This window comes from Pristiophorus japonicus, chromosome 21, assembly GCF_044704955.1.
Source record: "Pristiophorus japonicus isolate sPriJap1 chromosome 21, sPriJap1.hap1, whole genome shotgun sequence".
Classification (NCBI taxonomy): Eukaryota; Metazoa; Chordata; class Chondrichthyes; family Pristiophoridae; genus Pristiophorus; species Pristiophorus japonicus.
In genome coordinates this window covers 52,706,732-52,732,839 of record NC_091997.1, presented here as the reverse complement: position 1 = coordinate 52,732,839, position 26,108 = coordinate 52,706,732, and positions in this window count along the sequence as shown.

Sequence of the window (26,108 nt, the reverse complement as noted above, 5' to 3'; positions counted from 1 at the left end):
TTTGGTTCACCACACCTTGCATTGGGAAGGATCTGGATGTGCCGGATACAACAAAGGCCATTGGCCCTGGCAACAGCCCAGCTGATGACTTGTGCACCAGAGGTAGATGCTCCCTTGGCCAAGCTATCCCAGTACAGATCTGACAGGGCATCTAGATATACCCCACCCATAAATCTAACCCAGCGAATCACTGCCTTATTGGCCTCCTCCCAATCATCCGTAACATGGTCGGAATCTGAACTAGAGTCTTCAAACAACACCTGCCCGCCAATACCAGTACAGGGTCCACTGGGAAAACTTGGCACCAGACCCCATCACAGCCTGGTTGCCTTACCTTGATGCTGGAACTCAATGGGTGGGATTGTGGTAATGATGGAGAAACGGTCAGCGTTTGCTGTGTTGAGTGTTTTGTGTGCCCCGTGTCTCTCTGACTCTCCCTTGAGTTGAGCCATGCTTTAAAACCCCCCCTTTTCGGGTTGTTTCCCTTTGCATAGCAGGAGCTTTTGCCAATAATTATTGCTTAGCCCGTCGATGCGCAGCGTCCCCAGCGGGATTACTGTGTAACCCGGCCACGATACCGCCAACCACAAGCCCCACAACCCCCCAGTTCGGACCCAAGGAATTACTGTGGATAGATTAGAATTGACTCAGTCATAACACAACTGTTCAGGTTGGTCAAAAATTGATTACTTTCATTACACTCTCAAAACGACAACCCCTACTCCTCAAGCCGTAAGCGAGAAGAGGTGGTGACTATGGACACTAGCTTAAAACCTCGGACTAAATACCCACCCTGTCGGTTACGCCGAACCAACCCCTTTTCCAGAATCTAAGCCTAGATACTGGAAACCCTTTTAACTAAACCCTTCTCCCAGTTTGACCAGAACCCACACTTGGAAGCCACGCACACAATTGTTCGTCTGCATCTTGGACACTTGCAGTTCTCAGCAGCTGAACACGCTGGCGGTCTTGGATGTCCAGAGGTGTATGCTGTATATAATTACCAGCCCTTGCCGTTGATTCACGCGGCCCCAGGTCTGTTCGATTGTAAAGACAGAACCGTGCCCAACAGAGGCCTGCGATGAGGCCGAGAGAGTTACGTTCAGGCTGTAAGGCGAGGGTCTCACTTGCGGCGTTCCTGGAGAGCTGACAGACGTGTAGTCACGCGGGGAACCCAGTTCCAGATGGAAGAGGAAAAGTAAGCCCCTAAATACCCCAAAGTTCAGCATCTTTATACCCCATGTAATACACACAACTGGCTGGGCGATTCCTGGTTACCATGGTCGCAGAGTTGGTAGTTGGTCTTCCTGGTGCCGTCTCTGTCCTGGATTGGTAATGTCGATGAAAATAATGATAGGCCATTTCTGTAAATGAGCAGTTCTCGAAGTGCTAACTGGTCAGATCTTGACTGCTCCTTCATTAAAAGAGTCCAGAGGTATTACATTTGGCCTGCAAACCTCATTGTCCATCCACACATTCTGGCCCCATGGACAAAATTTGTTTTTCCACAGAGCGCACACAGTTCCAAATGCGAAGGCCTTTGCCTTTCATGACGTCAGCGTTGAGACAGGTCCCATGGCAACCCAAAAGACAGGCAGCTCCAGCTATATTTCTCACAAACCCAAAAACAGTCCTTTTAAAGTCCAAATGTCCAAGCTCCATTCTGAAATGCAGCCCATGTGCGTCTCCATTTTACAAGGGTACAGATACATTTTAAAAGTCCCAAAATACCTTCCGGCCTGTACACACACTGATGTTGGCACCAGCCAAATCCGACAGCTGTAATTGGATATTGGGTGATGAAGGCTTCCCGCTGAAACCGAGGCTGACATCCGATCGCAGGGCCAGTAATGAAGCACCGAATGATCCAACCGTGCATACGTGTCCACACACCAAGTGGTTGAGAGGACAATCCGGGGGCTGAAATCACGCTTCTGGTGCCTGGACAGGTCGGGGGGGGTGGCTTTGCAGCACACGCCTGTGGGATTGCGGGAGTGAGGGATTGTGGGGCCTGTTGTATAAGTTTTCCCTGCAGGAAGGACTGACCCTCAATCCCACAGGCAGATTCCTGTGGAAACCGGTGACACGGAGGATGCTGAGGAAGCACAAAGCCATCTCATAACTGCACGTTTCACATAACTGAACGGCCAGCTGAGCCTTCATCCGGCCATGTCCATGGGGCGACCTGTGAACCCTCACATCATTCCCGCACAGTCACATGACAGGCCTCATCAGAAATTCCAAACAAAATAAAGATTTATTAGAACCCAAGCAACGGGTTGCAAAAACATTCACATAATTAGTTTTCAGCCATGTGCAACTCCTTATTCCCCCTCTTACACAGATCTATCCTTACACTAGGCCGCAGTGTCTCCCCTGTGGCTTTGGGAAGGCTGCTGTGTGTGTGTGTGTGTGTGTGTGTGTGTGGAGGAAGGTACAGATGTCCTTCTCGGACGCCCTCGGCCAGCTCTGGCCCTGGAAGGTCCGGCTGCAGACTGGGCCGCATCCTCCTGTGCGCCTTCAGTCGGAAGTGGCTGAGTTGTTTCCATGGATGGCAGCAATTGTGGAGTGGCAGGTCTCTGCTCAGGCTGCTGTGAACCAGGGAGCCCACATCAGTATCCTGGTCCGAGGAGCCAATACCCATCCCCCCGGGGGCGGCACCCCATCTCCCCCACCAAGCTGCTGGAGCACAGGTCGGCGGGGTGGGGCGGCACCGATAGGCCCCCGGTGGACCGTGGTGGACCCAGCTGCAATCACAGCAGTCAGATCTCTCATAGCCTCCAGCTGAGACTGCATGAGAGCAGTCACACTCTGGGAACCTTCAGAGACAACAGCAGTCAGACGCTCCGTGACCTGTTGCCCAGAGTGCATTGGAGCATTCTGAACTTCCAGGGCAGTGACCATCCTGTCCAAGAAGCACAGCCACGCTCATTCCCTCGCGCCTGTGTTGTAATGGCAGCTGTTACTTCGGCCAAGAGACGTGTGATCGTAGCTGGATCCATCACTCTGGGATTCCACTGTCAGCTGCACACTGACAATGATGGTCCCATGATGTGCACAGAGCTGTCCACAATGTGGGAGGCAGACTCCTCCACGCTCCTCACCACTTGCGACAGCCTCTCGGGCACCCCTTGCATTGCCACCAAGAGCTCAGGATTGCATGGCCTCCACCCTTTGTTCATAAACCCCAACATCGATGGGCTCGTCTGAGTCCTCTTCAGCAGGACTCGGCTGCACCCTCGCCCCCCGGAGAGAGGTTCCCATTGCCCTTCACCATGCGGCAGCCCGCTAGGCCCCAGTGCAGACCCCTGAGCTAAATCAAGTACCCGACCGTGGGCTCCCAGTATCTGAGCTGGTGCGTGGCACTGTATGAAGCGGTGTTGCTGGCAGAGCTCTCCCCCTCTCCATCTCCCTCATCCGACATCCCACCAACATCATCCAGGTTATCAAGTCTCTGCTCCTGACTGGCTGCCTTCGTGTCAAGGGTCTCTGTCGCTCGGGCTGTGATTCTGGGTGTCATCTGCAAGCATAAATGGGAGAAGTTGCGGTGAGGGTGGGCTGCTGCGTAGCACCATGCAGCAAGCAGCTTGCACAGAGACCTGAGCAATAGTGAGGTGGGTCATTGCATTGTCAGGGAGAGATGGCATTGCACAAAAGCTTTTGTTTACCCATGCTGCCCCCAGCACCATCGGAGCAACCAACAGCCACAGGGACCCCTACGTGCCCGCCCACTAGCCGCTGCACCCTCTCCTACATGTCAGGCAGCTGCACATTTAGGGAGCCGCCCCCACTATCGGTTTGTTGGTCGGCACGGTTGTGTGCCACCTTGGCCTGCAAAGCAAGGAAGGGTGGGTAAGTGGCAGTTTCCAGTGGTTTCGGCAATGAGTGCAAGTCTGGCTCGGTTACATGCCGCTGTGAATCTCCGATGCAAGGGACCCTCCATTGTGGGTGTGTACACATACAGGCCGCCGCAACCAATCAACAGCTACTGCAGCTACTATGTAGTGTTGGTAAGTAAGGTTAAGGTGAAGGGGAGTGTGGCAGATGTAATGTGAGGAGGTAGGAGACCATGTACTCACTTTCATCACTGGAATAAGGTCCGTTAGCCTTTTCCTGCATTGGGTAGAGGTGCCTGAAACCACCGCAATCTCCCTCCAGGGATTAGCAAAGACGTTCCAGCTGGCGGAGAGCTGCGCTTGGTGCAGACTTTGTCCCAGACCCTGATGAGTTCCTTGTAAAAGACAGGCAGCTCCCAGAGGGCGGTCCTGACACCCCCCAAGTTCACAAACAGGAGCTGCGTGTCGTAATTGAGGTCGCGCTGCTGGCGGAAGAAATACGTCGCCAGAGCACACCACCTAGGAGGGGGCTCGACGTAAAGGTATCTCTGCAGGGTCTGAAGACGGAAAGTCGCGAGCTGGGCGCTGACGCACACCAACGACTGACCGCCCTCAAGCGGGAGACTCAAGACCACGGCAGAGACCCAGTGCTTCCTGTTGTTCCAGAAGAAGTCCACCAGCTTCTTCTGTATCTTGGCGACAAACGCAGGGGGCGGGGTCAAAGTGACCAGCTGGTACCACAACATTGCGGCCACCAGCTGGTTTATGACTAGCGCTCGACCCCTGTAGGACAGCACTTGGAGCAGTCCTGTCCAGCGCCCTAGGCGAGTGGCGACCTTGACCTCCAGCTCCTGTCAGTTCGCTGGCCAGGCTTCCTTTTCGGGGCTAAAGTAGACTCCCAGATAGAGGAGATAGGTCATGCTCCAGGCAAAAGGCTTGAGCTCCTCCGGCAGGAAGTCCACCCGCCACTGACCCACCAGGAGTCCGGAACATTTCTCCCAGTTGATCCTGGCGGAGGACGAGGCCGAGTAAATCTCCTGGCACTCACGCATCCTCCGCAGGTCAGCGGGATCCTCTACCGCGAGGAGCACGTCATCGGCGTAAGCCGAGAGAACGACCTCCACGCCCGGCCCTTGCAGAGCCAGTCCCGTCGACCTCGTTCGCAGGAGGCGCAGGAAAGGCTCCACGCAGATGGCAGAAAACTGGCCGGACATGGGGCATCCCTGGCGCACCCCTCTCCTAAAGCGAAGGGCGCCGTCAAGGACCCATTAACCTTAATCAGACACTCCGCGGCGGCGTACAAAAGTCGGATCCGGGCGACGAAATGCGTCCCGAATCCGAAAGCGCGCAGAGTTCCGAGCAGATAGTCGTGATCCACCCTGTCGAACGCCTTCTCTTGGTCGAGAGATAGGAAGGCGACCGACAGTCCAGCCTCCTGGGAATGATGGATGAGGTTCCGGACCAGATGGATGTTATCGTGGATTGTCCGGCCCGGGACCGTGTATGACTGGTCGGGGTGGATCATGTGGTCCAGCACGGCACCAAGGCGAGCAGACATCGCCCTGGCGAAGATTTTGTAGTCCGTGCTGAGGAGGGAGACCGGGCGCCAGTTCTTAAGGAGGCGGAGATCGCCCTTCTCGGGCAGCAGGACGATGACTGCCTTGCGCCAAGAGAGGGGCATCTCCCCGGTCGCCAGACTTTCCCCCAGGACCCGCGCGTAGTCGCTCCCCAGGACGTCCCAGAACGCCCTGTGGAACTCCACGGTCAGCCCGTCCAGCCCCGGGGATTTTCCCCTCGAGAGCCGGGCGAGGGCACCGGTCAGCTCCGCCAGGCTTAGCGGAGCTTCCAGATTTTCGGCGCCCTCCGGGCCGACCTTCGGCAGGTCCTCCCACAAAACTCTACGCGCTTCCTCGCTGGACGGATCCGGAGAGAACAGAGCCCCGTAATATTCACGGACCCTGTTGTTGACGCCCTCCGGATCCGAGACGAGAGAGCCGTCGTCGGCCAGCAGCGTCAAGAGCTGCTTACGGACACTCTGCCTTTTTTCCAGCGAGTAGAAGAAGGGGGAGCCGCGGTCCAGATCCCGCAGGAACCGGATCCGCGACCTCACGAACGCGCCTCGGGACCCAACGAGCGTGGCCTTCTTCGCTTTGTACACCGTCCGCAGGGCCGGGTCCTGGACGACTTGACCGAGACGGGATTCCAGGTCGAGCACCTCTTTTTCTAGGCGCCCGACTCTGGCCGCCTGCCTCTTGGTTGGCCCCCTTGCGTACTCTTGACAGAAGACGCGGACGTGAGCCTTGCCCACGTCCCACCATAGCCTCAAGGAAGGGAATCCCCCCTGCTTCCTTCTCCAGTCGGACCAGAATCGACGGAACGAGTCCTGGAACCGCACGTCCTCCAGCAGCCGGTTGTTAAAGTGCCAGTACGCGGACCCCGTCCTCGCGCGGCGCGAAGCGAGCTCCGCCCACACCAGGTGGTGGTCCGAACACGGCACCGGCCGCATGGAGGCCGCCGGGACGCAGGAAACGTACGCCCGAGACACGTAAAGGCGGTCGACTCTGGACCATCCTACTCCAGGCCTCACCCAAGTAAAGGCGCTGGAGTCGGGGTGGAGATTTCGCCAGACGTCCACCAAGTCGAAGGACCCGACCAGGCCCCTCAACTTCTCCATCGCCGTCATGCACTGCGGGGCACCGGAGCGGTCCCTCGCCTCGAGGGTGCAGTTAAAATCCCCCCCGAGGACAATGCAGTCGCCGACGTCGACGGAGCCAAGAAGAGCGGACACCTCTTCAAAGAAGCGCGTCTGCTGCGGGCCGGGATGAGGGGCGTACACGTTCACGAGATGGAGCGGCACGTCCCCCAGGCGAACCGTTACGTGCAGCAAGCGGCCTGGCACTGGCTCTTCGACCCCCAAGATCTCCGGCTGATAATGCGGGCCCAGCAAGATGGCCACCCCACTAGAAATGGCGGTGAGGTGGCTCATGCGGACCTCTCCTTGCCATTCCAGGAGCCACGTGGCTTCGTCTCCCGGAACGGTGTGGGTTTCTTGCAGGAAGCACACCGCATATTTCCCCTCCCGCAGGAGCGAAAAATTGTCAAATCTACGGCGTGCCCCTCTGCCGCCGTTGATGTTGAGGCTGGCTATGGTTATCTTCATGGCAAAAGCATAGTGCAACCTCTACCTTAACCTATTGTGGGGGAGGGAGCGGAGTCTTTTGTTGAGCTCCGCTCCATCCGCAGCCCAGCGAGGAGTCCCTCGAGCTCGCGCAGCTCAAGGTGTTGCGCCTTTGTCAAGGGCCCGCCCGCGGTCAAGGTTTTGACGGCGGCGCGGACGGACCCCTTGATCAGCTCTGGCTCGGATCATTTTTCCAGGGCCAGTCGGGCTTGGTCGCAGCGACCCCGGCTCTGGGCCAAAAAGTCCCGGAGTTCCTTTGCAGGAATGAGGATGGTCTCGGTGGCGGCCGCGAGCAGATCCACCGCCTCGCTGGCGGTGGTCTCTAGGTCTTCACCCACGTCCCCCACCGAGTCCCCGTCCTCCTCCGGGAGGTGGCCACCAGCAGCCGGCCCATCGACCGCACAAGGTACGGCAAATGAACCGGCCGCTCCAACCGACCCTGGCTCTGCCCCGATCCCACCCCCAGGATCGTCGGCAGAGGAGTCCCCACTGGGCTCTTTTAAAAATGGTGCTGGGTCGGGAAATGACAGCGGAAGGGGTTCCCCCTCCGCCCCAGGAACCGGGGAACAAGGAGAGACCCGGCCATAGGAAATCCCCAGGCTCTCCAAGTGCTCCAGCTCCACAGCAAGAGGCGAGGGTGGGTGTTCCTCCCCCTCCCCGCTGCCACCCCCCGGCCCAGCATCTACAGTGTCATAATAAGCATTAATTTGTGTTTCTGCCGGGTCGAGCGACTCCCGGGGGAAGTTGGGTATTGGCTGGGCGGGCTCAGGTTCGGCCTTTTCGGCCCCGCCCGCCTCAGTCCCCGGGGCGCCCGGCCCGGCGGCAATGCATTCCTCCGCGGTCCCCACGCCCCCCCCGACAGGCAGATCTTCCACGCCATCCCCGGGAGGCAGAGGCTGGGCAGCCTCGACTGTCTCACCCTCCCCGGGGACAGACTCCTCCCACCTACGGCGCTGCTTGGGGGCGCTGGTGGGGGACGCGGGACACGCGGCGGGCACCGACTCCTCCGCGGAGGGATGTTGTTCCCCCTCCGCCTCAACGAAGCGGTGCCTCCTTTTGTTGCTGGAGGTGCGCTGAGGCAGGGAGACCTCCATGTCTGCCGAGGCCTCCCGCTCCGCGCCCCCCCCCTTTTCTTTTCTTGCCCGCGCCCGGGCCCCTCTGCGGTGTTGTTCAAGGGCTCGGGGCATCCCGCGCTCGCCGGTGACTGGGTTGGGCCGAGCGCGGTAAACAAATTATCTGGCGCACCGAGGGGACCCGCCTCTAGATGTTTCTCCTTGTTCCGCGCCTTCTTTCCGCTCGGACGCTCTCCCTCCCCCCCGCCGGAGGCCCTGAAAACAAAGGCCTCCGACGATGCCCGCGCACCTATGGCTCCCGGCACGCGGACGCAACTAGGGGGAGGGGTGGCGGCGGCGCCAGCCTTGGCCGCCTTCGGTGGTTTGGCGGCCTTGGAGGCGGGGCAGTTCTTGCGAATGTGCCCCACCTCTCTGCAGGCATGGCACCGCACGCCGTCCGACGTCCAGAAGACGCGGTAGGCAGTCCCCTCATGCACCACTTTAAAGTGCCCTTCTGTCATGTCCTCCCGCGCCAGCCAGACAAAGAGCTGGCGGCGGAAGGAGAACACGTGGCGCAGGCTGTTCTCCCTGAGGCCGAGCGGTATGGGGTTGATCCCCGACCTTGCCTCCCCCAGTTGGTGTAGGTGAGGGAGGAGGAGCTCAGCGGGAACAAAGGGCGGGACGTTTGAAACGATGACCCTCTGCGCGGTGGCCTCGAGAGGGTCCATCGGCAGGAACGTCCCGCCCACCGTGAGCCCCTTTTCGAGGGCCAGGGACACCGCCCGCTCCGACCCCAGGAAGAACACGGCCTTCCCAGACATCTTGGAGGCTGCGACAATGGCCGAGGGGCCGACTACCCCAGCCATCGCCCGCACGCACTCCTCGATGGTCATTGTGGGGTGAGTGTAGCTCTTGACCCCGTGTTTTTTAGTAAGTAATCTAAATGGTGGCAGGGCAGCGGGTGGCGCAGGAGGTGCCGTGGATGTGGACACCGCCTGCGCATACGTCCTTGCTGGCCCTGCCACCGGCGTGGATGGGGTCGCCATCACGGGGTCCCTTTAAGGGCCACACCCACCCCAAAGTCACAGGCCTTAATGGTCTTAATTGGCCTCGTACACTAACTGAGCAGAGGAGCCCTTAATGAGGTACCTCTCCCCTAGTTGGCAATTGGGGAGGGGCCTTGCTCCCTCTGCTCAGTTGTCTTAATTGGTTTTGTTTTTTTTTTTGTAAATTTGGAAGGAAGAGGCCTCAGAGAGAGAGGGGAGAAACAGAGTAGCAGAGAAAGAGAGAGGGGGGGACTGCGAGGGCAGGTCTCCCCTCGCAGCTGTGGGTGGATGCACTCCCCAGATGGCAAAACACAAAAGTCTGTGGGGTGGTCTTCAGGTGGGGGGAGAAGATGTCTTCACCTGGGGTAGCTGGAGCCACCAGGCACTCCTAACGATCTTTAATTGGGTGATTAAGAAAAACAACAATCTTCAGCCTGGTAGCTCCAGCTATCCCAGGCTAGGCAATTGGGGGGTGGGGGGGGTTCCAATTGTGGGGGGGGCCCAGTTGTAAGCAAGGCCCCCACACACACTACCACACACACCCACACCCCCCGCGATGCTCCGGCCCTCAGTGGTCTTCTTTCCTCCCCCCACCGATACAACAAAGTCTGTTTGGGGAAATGCACCCACACCCACCTGTAGAATGTTGGGTCTCCCTCCTTCCACACTGGATGTTGTTGGTCTTTTCCCCCTCTCTCCAACTCCTTGCAGAATGGTAAAGTTGTTTAAAAGTTTTCTGTTCTCCTCCTCTCCCTCTGGATAGAAGTTGAAGGTGAAGCCCCTTCCTTCCTTCTGTTCCTGGGCTGGTCTCAGGGCTCTCCAGGCAGGAGCAAAAGTTGGTAGCTCCTCTCCTCACTGCTCACAGCTCCAACTGTGCAGGACACGCCTCCACTGCTCCACAATTGGCCCTTGTGCATAAATCCCCCAAAATTAGTTTGCAGGTGAAGCAGGTAATCAGGAAGGCGAATGTAATGTTGGCCTTCATTGCGAAAGGGATGGAGTACAAAAGCAGGGAGGTGTTGCTGCAACTGTATAAGGTATTGGTAAGGCTGCACCTGGAGTACTGCGTGCAGTTTTGGTCACCTTACTTAAGGAAGGATATACTAGCTTTGGAAGGGGTACAGAGACGATTGACTCGGCTGATTCGAGAAATGAGGGGGTTACCTTATGATGATAGATTGAGTAGACTGGGTCTTTACTCCTTGGAGTTCAGAAGGATGAGGGGTGATCTTATAGAAACATTTAAAATCATGAAAGGGATAGACAAGATAGAGGCAGAGAGGTTGTTTCCACTGGTCGGGGAGACGAGAACTCGGGGGCACAGCCTCAAAATCTGGAGGAGCCAATTTAAAACCGAGTTGAGAAAGAATTTCTTCTCCCAGACGGTTGTGAATCTGTGGAATTCTCTGCCCAAGGAAGCAGTTGAGGCTAGCTCATTGAATGTTTTCAAGTCAAAGATAGATAGATTTTTAAGCAATAAGGGAATTAAGGGTTACGGGGAGAGGGCGGGTAAGTGGAGCTGAGTCCACGACCAGATCAGGCATGATCTTATTGAATGGCGGAGCAGGCTCGAGGGGCTGGATGGCCTACTCCTGTTCCTAATTCTGATGTTCTTATTAGAAATAGGAGCAGGATTTGGCCCTATGGCCCCTCGATCCTGCTCCACCATTCAATAAGATCATGGCTGATCGTTAACCTCAACTCCACTTTCCCGCCTATCTCCATATCCCTTTATTCCCCGAGACTCCCACAATCTATCGATCTCAGCCTGGAATATATTCAGAGACTCAGCATCCACAGCCCTCTGGGACAGTGAATTCCAAAGATTCACAACTCTGAGTGAAGAAATTCCTCCTCGTCTCTGTCTTAAATGGCTATCCTTATCCTGAGACTGTACCCCTGAGTTCTAGACAGACCAGCCAGGGAAAACAACCTCTCAGCATCTACCCTGTCAATCCCCTTCACAATCTTGTATGTTTCAATGACATCACCTCTCATTCTTCTAACCTGCAGAGAGTATCGGCCCATTCTACACAATCTCTCATAAGACAGTCCTCTCATCCCAGGAATCAATCTGGTGAATCTCTGTTGTACCGCCGGTAAGGCAAGTATTTCCTTCCTTAGATAAGGAGACCCAAACTGTGCACATACTCCAGGTGTGGTCTCACCAAGGCCCTGTACAATTGTAGCAAGACTTCCTTACTCTTGTACTCCAAACCCCTTGCAATAAAGACCAACATGCCATTTGCCTCCCTTATTGCTTGCTGTACCTGAATGCTAGCTTTGAGTGTCTTGCACAAGGGCACCCAAATCTCACTGAACACCTGACATTTTGAAGTTTCTCTCACCATTTAAAAAATATTCCGACCAAAGTGAATAACTTCACATTTCCCCACATTATACTCCATCTGCCACCTTACTGCCCACTCGCTTCGTCTCTCTATATCCCTTTGCAAACGCTTTGAGTTCTCCTCACAGCTGACTCTCCCACCTAGCTTTGTATCGTCAGCAAATTTGGATCCATTACACTCGGTCCCGTCATCCAGCTCACTAATATAGATTGTAAGTAGCTGACGCCCCAGCACTGATCCCTGCGGTGCTCCACTCGTTACAACCTGCCAACCTGAAAAAGACCCATTCATCCAGAGGCTGGACAGCAGGGAGATGGTGTGAGGAGGGTGAGGTACACTGACCCCCTCTTCACCAGCCCAAACTAGGACTGTGGTTGGCTGCTTGGGGATAAGGGATATCTCCTGTCCACTTGGCTGCTCACTCCACTTCGCAACCCCAGGACAGCGGCCGAGCATGCCTATAACGACACTCATTTCAGGGACCAGTGCATCTTTGAGCACTGTATTGGCATGCTGAAACAAAGGTTCTCGTGGCACATTGCAATACTTGCCTGAACAGGTCTCCATCTTTGTGGTCGTATGCTGCCTACTGCATAACCTGGCTGTCGTGTGGATAACATCTGGAGGCCGAACCAGCAGCACCACCGCAGGAGGAGGGGGGGAGGGGGTTGGAGGGGGGGGCGGGAGGAGCATCCTGAGCCACCCAGGAGGCGTTGTCACCATCCCAACCCTGCAAGGGAATTCCAGACATGTCTGATTGCTGCTCGATTCCGATAATTTCATCCCCACATGACCCTTCAAATTCTACTTTCCATGGCCATCCCAATCATAGAATTATAGAAGCGGACAGCACGGAAGGAGCCATTTTGGTGGGAAATAAGGGAAGGATGAAGGAGAGGCTCGCGGATGGAAGGTGAGCATCAGGTGGAACAGGTGCTCACTTTCATCAAACCAATGATGTCTTTCATCCTTTTTCGCCATTTCATCGCGGTCCTATTGTGGATGGAGGTGCCCGACACCACCTCCGCTATCTCCCTCCAGGCATTACTCAACGGTTGGTGAGTGGGTCTCCATGTATCTGGGTACAGGACTCGCCTCCTTCCCTCCACACCCTGCGTCAGCGTGTCCAGCTCGGCGTGCGAGAATCTGTCAGCCCATCTTCCCGCAGCAACACCAACTATCCTCCCACACCACTCCTTCCCCCCTCAGGGCCTCGCTGCAAACCCAGGCCTTTAAGGCCAGGAAGCAGCTGTCTCGTTGGCTACCCATCACCCTAAGGGTGAATTTCCCCGTGGGAATACCGCCCCAATCACCCCACCCACACCGCTCGCTGCACACCATCAGTTTTGAAGCGCAATCAGCACTGGAGAATTTTTTGGGTCAAAAATCTGAATTTGGATCCAATGGCCGCCGCAACCATAGCAACGCTAATCGATGAAAAAGCCTCAACATCGCTGGCTTTCTGGCGGCACTGAATTTCGGCCCCACTTTGTCTAAATTCTCCAACACAGCATAGGATCGTAATTCTAACAATTTGCTTCTAATTTGCATTTACATCAAAGCTATTTAATGGCCTCCCATCTCATGTTCGAGTTATTAATTCTTGTTTATTCCTACCCGGTTTATCTTCATGCTTAGCATCGATATAATTATCACCTGTAGTAAGGTTAACTTTGAACTTATCGACACTTATCTGAACGTATCTGAATGAGTTTCAATGCTTTCTGAAAGCGTGCCCAACACCCTCTGCCAGCCTTTTAGCTCCCAAGAAGTTAAGATGGAGGTTGTCCCTCCTAAACAACTTGCCTTGTCCAGCGAACCCCTCCCAATTATCGATGAAGTGAAGCTTTTTGCAGAGGCCCCGGGCGAAGCCAGATGTTGAACCCTACGATTGGGCTATTCCTCTCCATCGATCGCGACATGATGGGCAATAGCCCGGAGACAACTCCCCTCGCACCCCTTTGCTGAAGGGCAGCAATGAGGCTTCTGTAGGAATCCTGCAAAACCGATGGATTTCTTTCCATGATATCCTGAGTTTCCAATATGTAAACCTCCTACAGTATCTTGGCACTCACCTCAGATCATCCACACGTCCCAGAGATCAGTGAGCTTGGGCCCTGGAAAACAGAAGATTGCTCTCGACAGAGCCCCCCCACACAGGGTGCTGTCTGACTCTATCTATTTAGTACGGTGATAGTGGCACACAACACGATGGACAGTGTCCTCAGTGTGAAACATAGAAAATAGGTGCAGGACTAGGCCATTCGGCCCTTCAAGCCTGTACCACCATTCAATAAGATCATGGCTGACCATTCACCTCAGTACCCCTTTCCTACTTTCTCTCCATACCCCATAATCCCTTTAGCCATAAGGGCCATATCTAACTCCCTCTTGAATATATCCAATGAACTGAAATCCACAATGCTCTGCGGTAGGGAATTCCACAGGTTAACCATTCTGAGTGAAGAAGTTTCTCCTCATCTCAGCCCTAAATGGCCTACCCCTTTTCCTAAGACTGTGTCCCCTGTTTCTGGACTTTCCCCATCATCGGGAACATTCTTCCCACATCTAACCTGTCCAGTCCCTTCAGAATCTTGTAAGTTTCTATGAGATCCCCTTTCATCCTTCTAAACTCCAGTGAATAAAGGCCTAGTCGATCCAGTCTCTCCTCATATGTCAGTCCCACCATCCCGGGAATCAGTCTGGTGAACCTTTGCTGCACTTCCTCCATAGCAAGAATGTCCTTCCTCAGATTAGGAGACCAAAACTGAACACAATATTCCAGGTGAAGCCTCACCAAGGCCCTGTACAACTGCAGTAAGACCTCCCTACTTCTATACTTAAATCCCCTAGCTATGAAAGCCAACATACCATTTGCCGCCTTCACCGTCTGCTGTACCTGCTGCCAACTTTCAATGACTGATGTACCATGACCCCCAGGTCTCGTTGCACCTCCCCCTTTCTTAATCTGTCACCATTCAGATTATATTCTGCCTTTGTGTTTTTGCCCAAAGATAGAACTTGGTCTCCACAATGACTGTACGGTGGTCACTGCTACCAATACTGTCATGGACAGGTGCATCTGCCACAGGTAGATTGAGGATGGGGTCAGGTAGGTTTTTCCCGTGCGTTTCTCTCAACATCTGCCACAGGTTCAGTCTGGCAGCTACGTCCTTCAGGGCTCTGTCCGTACTCGTGTCACCGAGCTACTCTTGGTGATAGACATTGAAGTTCCCCACCCAAAGTACATTCTGTATCCTGGCTGCCCTCAGAGATTCTGCTAAGTGGTGTTGAACATGGAGGAGCACTGGTTCATCAGCTGAGGGAGGGCTGTGGGTGGTAATCAGCAGGAGGTCTACTTTCCCATGTTTGACCTGAAGCCATGAGACATCATGGGATCCGGAGTCAATGTTGAGGACTCTGTAAGGGGTCATCTCGGGGGTCAGGTTCACATCTGACCTTCTGAGTGGTTCGAATCGCTCCCACTCCCTTGGGTTCTGGACTCTGGATTTATTTGGGGGATGTGATAAGGTGCAAGAGACAACTAGTTTTGTGCCAAAGAACTTTGGTTTTATGAAAGGCAAGAAAATACAATGTCCAACTTATTAACACTCAAATAAAGGACAGTACATCAAACATTCAAAGGGGTTACAGTGAATAATGCACCTCCCACCTCCCAAGACCTAACACGAACTAGATTAGACTCCAGGGCAAACAGGGACTATGCTTACCGATCCTTTACGATAAGTTAGCCATGGTTCGCGATTTCGGGGTTTGCTGGATTCTCTAGGTTCTGCTTGCCGTACCCCGAACATCGTAGAAGACTTCTCACTGCACAATGTTCAGTTGGGTGGTGTCCGCTGATGCGGTCGGGGGCGTTTTGGATGTATGGGGTAAGTACCCACTGTCTTTTGTTAAATAGGTTTAAAATCTCTTTAGGTAATGTTTTCACTTGTTGGCAGTCAGGACTTAGATTGTTGAATGGAAACTTTCGATTCTTCGGTTTCTTCCTTGTGGAGTTTTTTTGAAGTTGGTCGATCGCGGTGTTTTTGGTGTTACTGCGTTGGCTGTCATCAGTTGCGGCCGCGATGGTGACGTTCTTCCTTCCTTTGCGATTTCAGGACGTCGAAGCTGGAGAAGTTAGTTACAACTGCTGCGGTGATTTTTCTCCCTTCTTGATGCTCTATGACGCGAGGCTGCTGTGTGCATACCTTCTGCTAAGCGTTCCTAGCAGTGTCTTCTAAGGCAAAAGCATACCCTTTGTTAAAGCAGGGCCCAGTTATACTTTTGGAGCTGTTCTAATCCTCATGCCAAATCAGTCCAAATTCTTTGTTTAATTTTGGCGGGACAATTAAATGTTCACCTGTCTCGGATGTGTCGATCTTTTAAATCTGTTTCTTGATGGAAATATTAGCTTTGGTATTTGCAATGTCCGTCTGTGATTGGGTTTTGTATGCGGGCTGGATGGGCCATTGTTATTATGCATATGCTGGATTGGTTTTTGTTCAGGATGATGGTTAGTGATCTCTGGGTTAATTGTTGCTACGTTAATGTCTCCTGGGGCGAAGGGTTTGAGAGTATCCACAATCCTCCAGACAATTTACTTTCATTTCAATATCCCAGACAGCTTCTAGACTCAACTGGCTTCGTTGCAGGATAGATATATTTTAGTTCTTTCGCCCTGCCCACACAGACTCATTCTGTCTTGTAAAATCCCAAATTCGAGTAAAGTTCGTAGTTTCTTGCATGTGCACTTTAGGATTTCAAACTTTCTGGTAGAGATCCAAATATAACTTTCCTTTCCAATGAGTCCAAACACTGGGGGGGGGGGCGGTGTTTTCCCATGAATTTGGCAACCCTTCAACTCCCAGGGCCACTCCCTCCCAACTGTATCCCGCACTGCTGCCACCTCGAATGGGTCTGTCCTGCATGTGTGAACTGACCAGTGTCCTGTACCATGTCTCCAGGGTACGGCAGTGTAATGGTTGTATTCCAGAGACCTGGGCTAATAAAAGTGACAACAACACTGTTGCATTGCCATTAATAATAAATCTGAACGAGTTCATTGATGCCCTTTAGGGAAGGGAACCTGCCAATATGTGTCCCACTCCAATGTGGTTGACTCATAGAATCATAGAATGGTTCCAGCACAGAAGGAGGCCATTCGGCCCATTGAGCCCATTCCAGCTCTCATCAGGAGCACCTCAGCCAGTCCCACTCTCTGCCCTTTCCCCGTGGCCCTGCCAATTGTTCCTTCAGGTATTTATCCAATTCCCTTTTAAAGCCACGATTGAATCTGCCTCCACCACTAGGCGTAAAAAAAAATTTTCCTCCTGTCGCCTTTGGTTCTTCTGCCAATCACCTTAAATCTGTGTCCTCTGGTTCTTGACCCTTCTGCCAATAGGAACAGTTTCTCTCTATCTACTCTGTCCAGACCCCTCATGATTTTGAACACCTCCATCAAATCTCTCAACCTTCTCTGCTCTAAGGAGAACAGCCCCAGCGTCTCCAGTCTATCCATGTAACAAGTCCCTCATCCCTGGAACCATTCATGTAAATCTATTGTGCACCCTCTCTAGGAAGGATGTGAAGGCCTTAAAGTGTGGTGCCCAGAATTGGACACAATGCTCCAGTTGAGGCCGAACCAGTGTTTTATAAAGTTTCACCATAACCACCTTGTTTTTGTGCTTTGCCTCTATTTATAAAGCCCAAGATTCTGTACGCTTTTTGTAACCGCTTTCTTAATCTACCAGATCTCCATTATCGCCATGACATCATATTCCCATGTGGCTATTTGTGTCTGCAGCTCACCGACCTTATTTACCAAACTGTGTTTACACAAGTGCACTGTAAACCTATCTTAGACCTTCTTGTATTCTTAGTCATCTTCATAGGCAGCCCCTCGGAATTGAGGAAGACTTGCTTGCACTCTTAGAATGAGTCCTTAGGTGGCTGAACAGTCCAATACGAGAACCACAGTCCCTGTCACAGGTGAGACAGATAGACATTGAGGGTAAAGGAGGGTGGGACTCGTTTGCCGCACGCTCTTTCCGCTGCCTGCATTTCATTTCTGCGTGCTCTCAGTGATGAGACTCGAGGTGCTCAGCGCCCTCCCAGATGCACTTCCTCCACTTAGGGCAGTCTTTGGCCAGGGACTCCCAGGTGTCAGTGGGGATGTTGCACTTTATCAAGGAGGCAATGAGGGTGTCCTTGTAACGTTTCTTCTGCCCACCTTTGGCTCGTTTGCCATGAAGGAGTTCCGAGTAGAGCGCTTGCTTTGGGAGTGTCGTGTCTGGCATGTGGACAATGTAGCCTGCCCAGCGGAGCTAATCAAGTGTGGTTCAATGCTGGGGATGTTGGCCTGGATAAGGACACTAATGTTGGTGCATCTGTTCTCCCAGAGGATTTGTAAGATCTTGTAGAGACATCGTTGGTGCTATTTCTCCAGCGACTTGAGATGTCTACTGTACATGGTCCATGTCTCTGAGCCATACAGGAGGGCGGTGCTATGCGGCAAGGACATGCTGGTGGAGGATGCTTGTTTTACGGATGTATAGCATAAAGCCCATGCTTTCATACGCCTCAGTAATATGTCGACTATGTCCTGGAGTTCAGTCTCTGTATGTGCGCAGATGCAGGCATTGTCCGCGTACTGTAGTTCGACAACAGGTTGAGGTTGTAAAGTTCTTACTCTACAGTATGAAACCACACGAGGCACATTCCAGGGACAAGGCCACACTGTGCCCTTAACTCTTCATTACAGGACTCCGGAAGTGATGACCCTGTGTGGGACCTCCCTTTATATGCCTGTGTGATCAGGTAAGGAGTGTCTCCCACAAGTTCACCCCCTGTGGTCAAGGTGTGCATCTAAGTTGAGTGTATACAGTAATACAGTGGTGTTACATTGTAGGTACAAACATGACCGAGGTGGTCTTGGACCTGGCCTGGAGATGGCGCAGGTTAAACAGGTTCCCACTGGATCTGTAGTCTAGTTCCACTCCAGCGGGTAGCTTGGAGTATTTTTAGCCTGACCTTACCCAATACCGTGCTAGTTCTTACTGTCGTGCTGTCTGTCTCCCCCAACACTTTGTGTACCTTGTTTCTCCTTTCTAATACTGCATCGTGGTACCCCGCCCCCTGCCCAATTAGTTTAAACCCTCTTCCAACTCAATAGCTTGCTGGGCTACTTCAGAGGGAAGTTATCAAACAGCAGGCCCCACCACCCCCTCGGGGTAACGAGGGATGGGCGATTGTTTTGTATATGAGAAAAGCGTGTCATGGTCTGTGGGGTTTGACGATCCATTCCTTTTCCACCATACTTGCTGTGTTTTCCACCATTTCCATCCTGATTTCTGCTCCGCAATTTCCTGCCTCTTGCGCTCTTTCCTCATTCTGTTCGGTGGCTGTGTCCTCCGCCTGCTCCGCTCTTCTGCCCACTCCTCACACCTCCTGCTCCTTCTCCCATCTCCTCGTCACTCAAGGGGCTTCCTTCTGCCTCAACAACAACAACTTACATTTAAACAGCCTGTAACGTAGTAAAACGTCCCAAGGCGCTTGACAGCAGTGTTACAAGACAAAACAGATCCCGAGCCACGTAGGAAGAAATTACAGCAGATGACCAAGTGCTTGGTTAAAGAGGTAGGTTGTAAGGAGCGTCTTAATGGAGGCAAGAGAGGGAGAGAGGCGGAGAGGTTTAGGGAGGGAGTTCCAGAGAGTAGGGCCAAACAGCTGAAGGCACGGCCACCCATGGTTGAGCAGTTTATAATGAGGGATGTTCAAGAGGGCAGAATTAGAGGAGCACAACAGCTTGTGTTGTGAGGCTGAAATAGATTAGAGATAGTGAGGGGCAAGGCCATGGAGGGATTTGTATACAAGGATGAGAATTTTGAAATTGAAACTGTTCGGGGAAAACCCCGAGGTAGAAATTAATCTACTCCGAGACTACATGAGGGAGTTTGAAAACACACAGTTTTTTAATACAAGGTACCAGGGGAGTTGTATGTAGGCTATAACTCAACTTGGGTTTACAAAAAATGAATATTTAAAGTCGTAAACCGCAAAGGTCATATGTCACTGCTTCAACATCTGTCATTGCAAAAAAGTCTACGCAACGAGTTTTTTTTCGTCTTTGTCCCGCTTACTTCCTCATCTTCGGCCAGCGTCTGGTGTGATTGGTTTCTTGCTCAGCGTCTTGTGACCTTTTGCAAATTGCTTATCTTATTCTGTCATAGTGCGAAATTGCTGTGCTTTAGAAAATGTACTAACGCGATTAACCCTTCAATCCCTCATTTGGCCGAAATTTTTCAAATACATAATTCTCGGCCAACATATACCCGGTCTTCATGCAGAAATTGGTGATGTGATGTGCCGGTTCCTGAGCCCCGGGGTCTCCACTCCGGGTCCAGGTTCCCATCTCCTGTCGCACTTCATTCTGCTGCTTGTAAAACCTCATCATATAGGTGTTTTGGCCGTGTGTACGCTACCTTCTGAGACACCGCTCGGTTCTCATAGTTTGAGGGTGGTTGGGTTACAGGTCTGCTCGATAGTAAAGATGACAGTGCTTTGCTCACCGTTTCCGTTTAATGATGGGAGTGTCACCCTGCCCCCTTCGGCAGGTTAGGTAAGGCTACATGTGCAGTTACTGTACCCCACAATAGGATCTTCCCGTTGTCCCTGCATGGGAGATATAGCCCCCCTCCCTGTCCCTTCTTACAACTTGTTCTCAGGAACGGTGGTAGATAGGAATTGTTACAGGTTGATCGTTTCCACCCACTACATTGTTCTGGATTATACCTATGACTTTTAAGTTTTATTATGGTGCTGCCGTCTGCCTCTATGGCATAAGAGCCAATGCGTGTGGATCCTGTTATAACTCCAAACATCCAGCTAGCCATCTCATTATCACTAAATGGGATTGATTGTAGGGAAATTCCTTCCTCCGAGTGTGTGGGCACATGGGCACAGACTCAACAGCTGGCAACATTGGCTTTCTTGACATAGGTGTATGAAATGTACAAAAAGGTGTTCACATACAACTCTCTTGATCCGTGGGGATACTCTGGCCTGAGTCCGCCCTAGGCTGCATATTACAATTATACAAAAAAGCAAACTGCACATAATACCGCGTAACACATTCATCTTGGATCGTCTTTATTTCTTCCGGCGTTTTCTGCTGATGCGTCCGCCTTCAGTTTCCTAGAATATGTATGAAGGCAGGGTTACTTGTTTTGTTCACTTGTGCTGGGGTCGTTGGATTCATATTCTTTGAGCTGAGACCAATGTTCCCATCGGCCAACCCCACCCATATCTATGCAGGCACACGTATCTCCGCTAATTAGGACTTCAAATGGGCCAGACCAACGGGGAGCAAACCCCGTTCGTCCTGCCAGACATTTTACCATTACCTTCGCGCTGACCTGTGGGACCTCCCCCTGGTCCTCCAATTCCTTCTGTCCGTCCCTGCCTGCTTGCCGTTCCCTCACATCCTTCCTCAATTCCTGAAGGTGTTTATTCAGTTCCAAGACGTACTTTCTAATCCGATCCCTCAGGGGTCCTACGTCGGATCCCCCAGTTATGATTCCTTCTGCCAGGTGCATCGCCTTGCCTGTCATCAACTCCTATGGAGTTAATCCCGTCACTCGGTTAGGAATTGCCCTTTGTCTCATCAAGATTGTGGGTAGTAAATCCACCCAAGCTTGTCCTGTCTCTTGGATGGTCTTTGCTCGGGCTGTTTTAAGTGTCCTGTTCATCCGTTCTACCATCCCAGAGCTTTGCGGGTGGTAGGAGATATGAAACTTCTGTCTAATACCCAACATAGCACACACCTCCTTCATGATTTGTCCGGTAAAATGGATTCCCTGGTCGGAATCGGTTTTGGATAGGGATGCCCCAACGTGGGATTACTTCCTCTGCCAGTATTCGGGCCACCGTGATTGCGGTGCAGTTTCGCGTGGCGAACGCTTCTACCCACCGCGTAAACTGATATATTATTACTAGACAGTATTTCTTGACCCTTGAGAATGGTGAAGGTCCCGTGAAGCCTATCTGTATACATTCCCACGGCCCCCTTGATCATAGTTGTTGAGCTATTCTAACCTGAAAGTCGACCGCCTGAAAGGCTCAATCTTTGACCCAAAGACATTGGGGGGGAGGTGATGTCATGTTTGTAACCTTCACATAACTGTAACTAACATGTAACATTAATGTACACTGACTGCAACTGTGAAATGCACACCTTGACCACAGGGGGTGAACTTGTGGGAGATACTCCTCACCTGGTCAGCCACGTACTTAAAGGAGGGTTTCACGCAGGCTCAGCACTCCTGGGAATAAAGGTGCAGGTCATAAGAACATAAGAACATAAGAATTAGGAACAGGAGTAGGCCATCGAGCCCCTTGAGCCTGCTCCGCCATTCAACAAGATCAGGGCTGAGCTGGCCGTGGACTCAGCTCCACTTACCCGCCCGCTCCCCATAACCCTTAATTTCCTTATTGGTTAAAAATCTGTCCATCTGTGATTTGAATACATTCAATGAGCTAGCCTCAACCGCTTCCCTGGGCAGAGAATTCCACAGATTCACAACCCTCTGGGAGAAGAAATCCCTTCTCAACTCGGTTTTAAATTGGCTCCCCTGTATTTTGAGGCTGTGCCCCCTCATTCTAGTCTCCCCGACCAGTGGAAACAACCTCTCTGCCTCTATCCTGTCTATCCCTTTCATTATTTTAAATGTTTCTCTAAGATTACCCCTTATCCTTCTGAACTCCAACGAGTAAAGACCCAGTCTTCTCAATCTATCATCATGAGGTAACTCCCTCATCTTCGGAATCAGCCTAGTGAATCGTCTCTGTACCCACTCCAAAGCTAATATATCCTTCCTTAAGTAAGGTGACCAAAACTTCACACAGTACTCCAGGTGCGGCCTCACCAATACCCTGTACAGTTGCAGCAGGACCTCCCTGCTTTTGTATTCCATCTCTCTCGCAATGAAGGCCAACATTCCATTCGCCTTCCTGATTACCTGCTGCACCTGCAAACTAACTTTTTGGGATTCATGCACAAGGACCAATGGTGGAGCTTTGGATGCGTGGCCTATTCACTTGGAGCTGTGCTGCTGAGAGAGAAGGAGCTGCTGCTTTTGCTCCTGTCTGGAAGGCCTGGAGTGAGCCCTGAGAACAGCCCAGAAAGAGAAGGAAGGAAGGAAGGGGTGCATTACCATTCATCCAGAGGGAGAGGAGGAGAGCAGAAGACTGCAACAACTTTATTAATTCTACAAAGAGTTGGAGAGAGGGGGAAAAAAGAACAACTACTAACCAGTGTGGAAGGAGGGAAAGACTTCTTCAACCAGAGGTGGGTGTGTTTTGGTGCATTCCCCAAAAGACTTTGTTATATCGGTGGGTGGAGGAACGAAGACCATTCGAGAGCCGGAACATCGCGGGGGTGTGTGTGTGTGGAAGTGTGTGTGGGGGTCTTGCTGACAGCTAGGCCCCACACACCACTGAAGCACCCCTCCCCATTTCCTAGCCTGGGATAGCTGGAGCTACCGGGCTGAAGAAACTCAATCACCCTAATTAACATCATTGGGAGTGTGTACCTGTGTGGCTCCAGCTGCCCCAGGTGAAGACATCTTCTCCCCCCACCCGAAGACCACCCCAAAGACTGTTTTGTTTGACATCTGGGGAATGCACCCACCCATCGCTGTGAGGGGAGACCTGCCCTCGCAGCTTCCCTCTTTCCCACCCCCCCCCCCCACTCTCTTTCTCTCATTCTGTCTCTCCCCTTTCTTTCTGAGAGCCCTTCCCTCCCAATTGAAAAAAACAATTAAGACAACTGAGCAGAGGGAGCAAGGCCCCTCCCCAATTGCCAACTAGGGGAGAGGTGTGCCTCTTTCAGAGCTCCCTCTGTTCAAACATTTAAACGATGCCATTTAAGACCATTGAGGCCTGTGACTTTGGGGTGGGTGTAGCCCTTAAAGGGACCCCGTGATGGCGACCCCATCCACGCCAGTGGCGGGGCCAGCAAGGACATACACGCAGGCGGCGTCCGCATTCATGGCGCCTCCTGCGCCTTCTGATGCCTTGCCACCTTTCAGACTTGTCACAAAGAAACACTGGGTCAAGAGCTACACTCACCCCACGATGAGCATCGAGGAGTGCGTGCGGGCGATGGCTGGGGTAGTCGGCCCCTCGGCCATTGTCGCAGCATCCAAGATGTCTGGGAGGGCTGTGTTCTTCCTGGGGACGGAGCGAGCGGTGTCCCTGGCCATTGAAAAGGGGCTCATGGTGGGCGGAGCGTTCCTACCGGTGGACCCTCTCGAGGCCACCGCGCAGAGGGTCATCATTTCAAACGTCCCGCCCTTGGTTCCCGCTGAGCTCCTCCTCCCTCACCTACACCAACTGGGGGAGGTAAGGTCGGGGATCAACCCCATACCGCTCGGGCTCAGGTAGAACAGCCTGCGCCACGTGTTCTCCTTCAGCCGCCAGCTCTTTGTCCGGCTGGCGCGGGAGGAGACGACGGAGGGAAATTTTTATGTGGTGCATGAGGGGACTGCCTATTGCGTCTTTTAGACGTCGGACGGCGTGCGGTGCCATGCCTGCAGGGAGGTGGGCCACGTTCGCAAGAACTGCTCCGCCTCCAAAGCCGCCAAACCACCGAAGGCGGCCAAGGCTGGCGCCGCCGCCACCCCTCCCCCTAGTAGCGTCCGCGTGCCGGGAGCTGTGGGTGCGTGGGCATCGTCGGGGGCCTTTGTTTTCACGGCCTCCGGCGGGGGGGAGGGAGAGCGTCCGATCGGAAGGAAGGCGCGGAGGAAGGCGAAACTTCTCGAGTGGGGTCCCCTCAGTGCGCCAGACAGCTTGAACACCGCGCTCAGCCCAACCCTGACATCGGCGAGCGCGGGGTGCCCTGAGCCCGTGCCCGAGCCCTTGACCAGTATCACAGAGGGGCGCGGGCAAGAAAAGAAAAAGGGGGGGGTGGAGCGGGAGGCCTCGGCAGACATGGAGGTCTCCCTGCCTCCGCACCCCCCCAGGAACAAAAAGAGGCACCGCCCCAATGAGGCGGAGGGAGAACAACATCCCTCCGCGGAGGAGTCGGTGCCCGCCGCGTGTCCCGCGTCCCCCACCAGCGCCCCCAAACTGCGCCGTAGGCAGGAGGAATCTGTCCCCGGGGAGGGTGAGACAGTCGAGGCTGCCCAGTCTCTGCCTCCCGGGGATGGCCTGGAAGATGTGCCTGGCGTGGGGCCAGCGGAGGAATGCATTGCCGCGGGGTCGAGTGTCCCGGGGACTGAGGCGGGCGGGGCCGAATAGGCCGAACCTGAGCCCGCCCAGCTATTGACCAACTTCCCCCGGATGTCGCTCGGCCCGGAAGAAACGGAAATTATTAATAATTTTAACGAGTCTGTACACGCTGGGCCGGGGGGTGGCGGCGGGGAGGGGGAAGAACAACAACCCTCGACCCCGACTTTAGAGCTGAGGGACTTGGAGGACCTGGAACATTGATTTGACCAGGTCTCTCCGTGTTCCCCGGTTACTGGGGCGGAGGAGGAACCCCTTCCGCTGTCGCTTCCCGACCCAGCACCACATTTAAAAGAGCCCAGTGGGGACTCCTCTGCCGACGATCCTGGGGGTGGGATCGGGGCAGAGCCAGGGCCAGATGGAGCGGCCGGGCCGTTTGCCGTACCTCGTGCGGTCGATGGGCCGGCTGCTGGCGGCGACCTCCCGGGGGAGGATGGGGACTCGGTGCGGACACGGAAGAAGATCTCGAGTCCACCGCCAGTGAGGTGGTGGATCTGCTCGCGTCCGCCGCTGAGACCCTCCTCATTCCTGCAAAGGAACTCCGGGACTTTTTGGTCCAGAGCCAGGGTCGCCGCGACCGAGCCCGTCTGGCCCTGGAAAGATGGTTCGAGCCAGTGATGATCATCGCGTCCGTCCGCAGTGCCGCTAAAACCTTGGCCGCGGGCGGGCCCTTGACACAGGAGCAAGACCTTGAGCTGCGCCGGCTCAGGGGGTTCCTCACTGGGCTGCGGAGGGAGTGGAGGCCAAAAAAACGACTCCGCTCCCCCCCTCCACAATAGGTTAGGTAGAGTTTGCACTATGCTCTTGTCATGAAGATAACCATAGCCAGCCTCAACATCAACGGCGGCAGAGAGGCACGCCGTAGATTTAACAATTTTTCGCTCCTGCGGGAGGGGAAATATGCGGTGTGCTTCCTGCAAGAAACCCACACCGTTCCGGGAGACGAAGCCACGTGGCTCCTGGAATGGCAAGGAGAGGTCCGCATGAGCCACCTCACCGCCACTTCTAGTGGGGTGGCCATCTTGCTGGCCCCGCATTTTCCGCCGGAGATCTTGGGGGTCGAGGAGCCCGTGCCGGGCCGCTTTCTGCACGTAATGGTTCGCCTGGGGGACGTGCCGCTCCATCTCGTGAACGTGTACGCCCCTCAGCCCGGCCCGCAGCAAACGCGCTTCTTCGAAGAGGTGTCCGCTCTTCTTGGATCCGTCGATGTTGGCGACTGCCTTGTCCTCGGGGGTGGGGGGGGGGGGGGATTTTAACTGCACCCTCTAGGCGAGGAACCGCTCCGGTGCCCTGCAGAGCATGATGGCGATGGAGAAGTTGAAGGACCTGGTCGGGTCCTTCGACTTGGTGGACGTCTG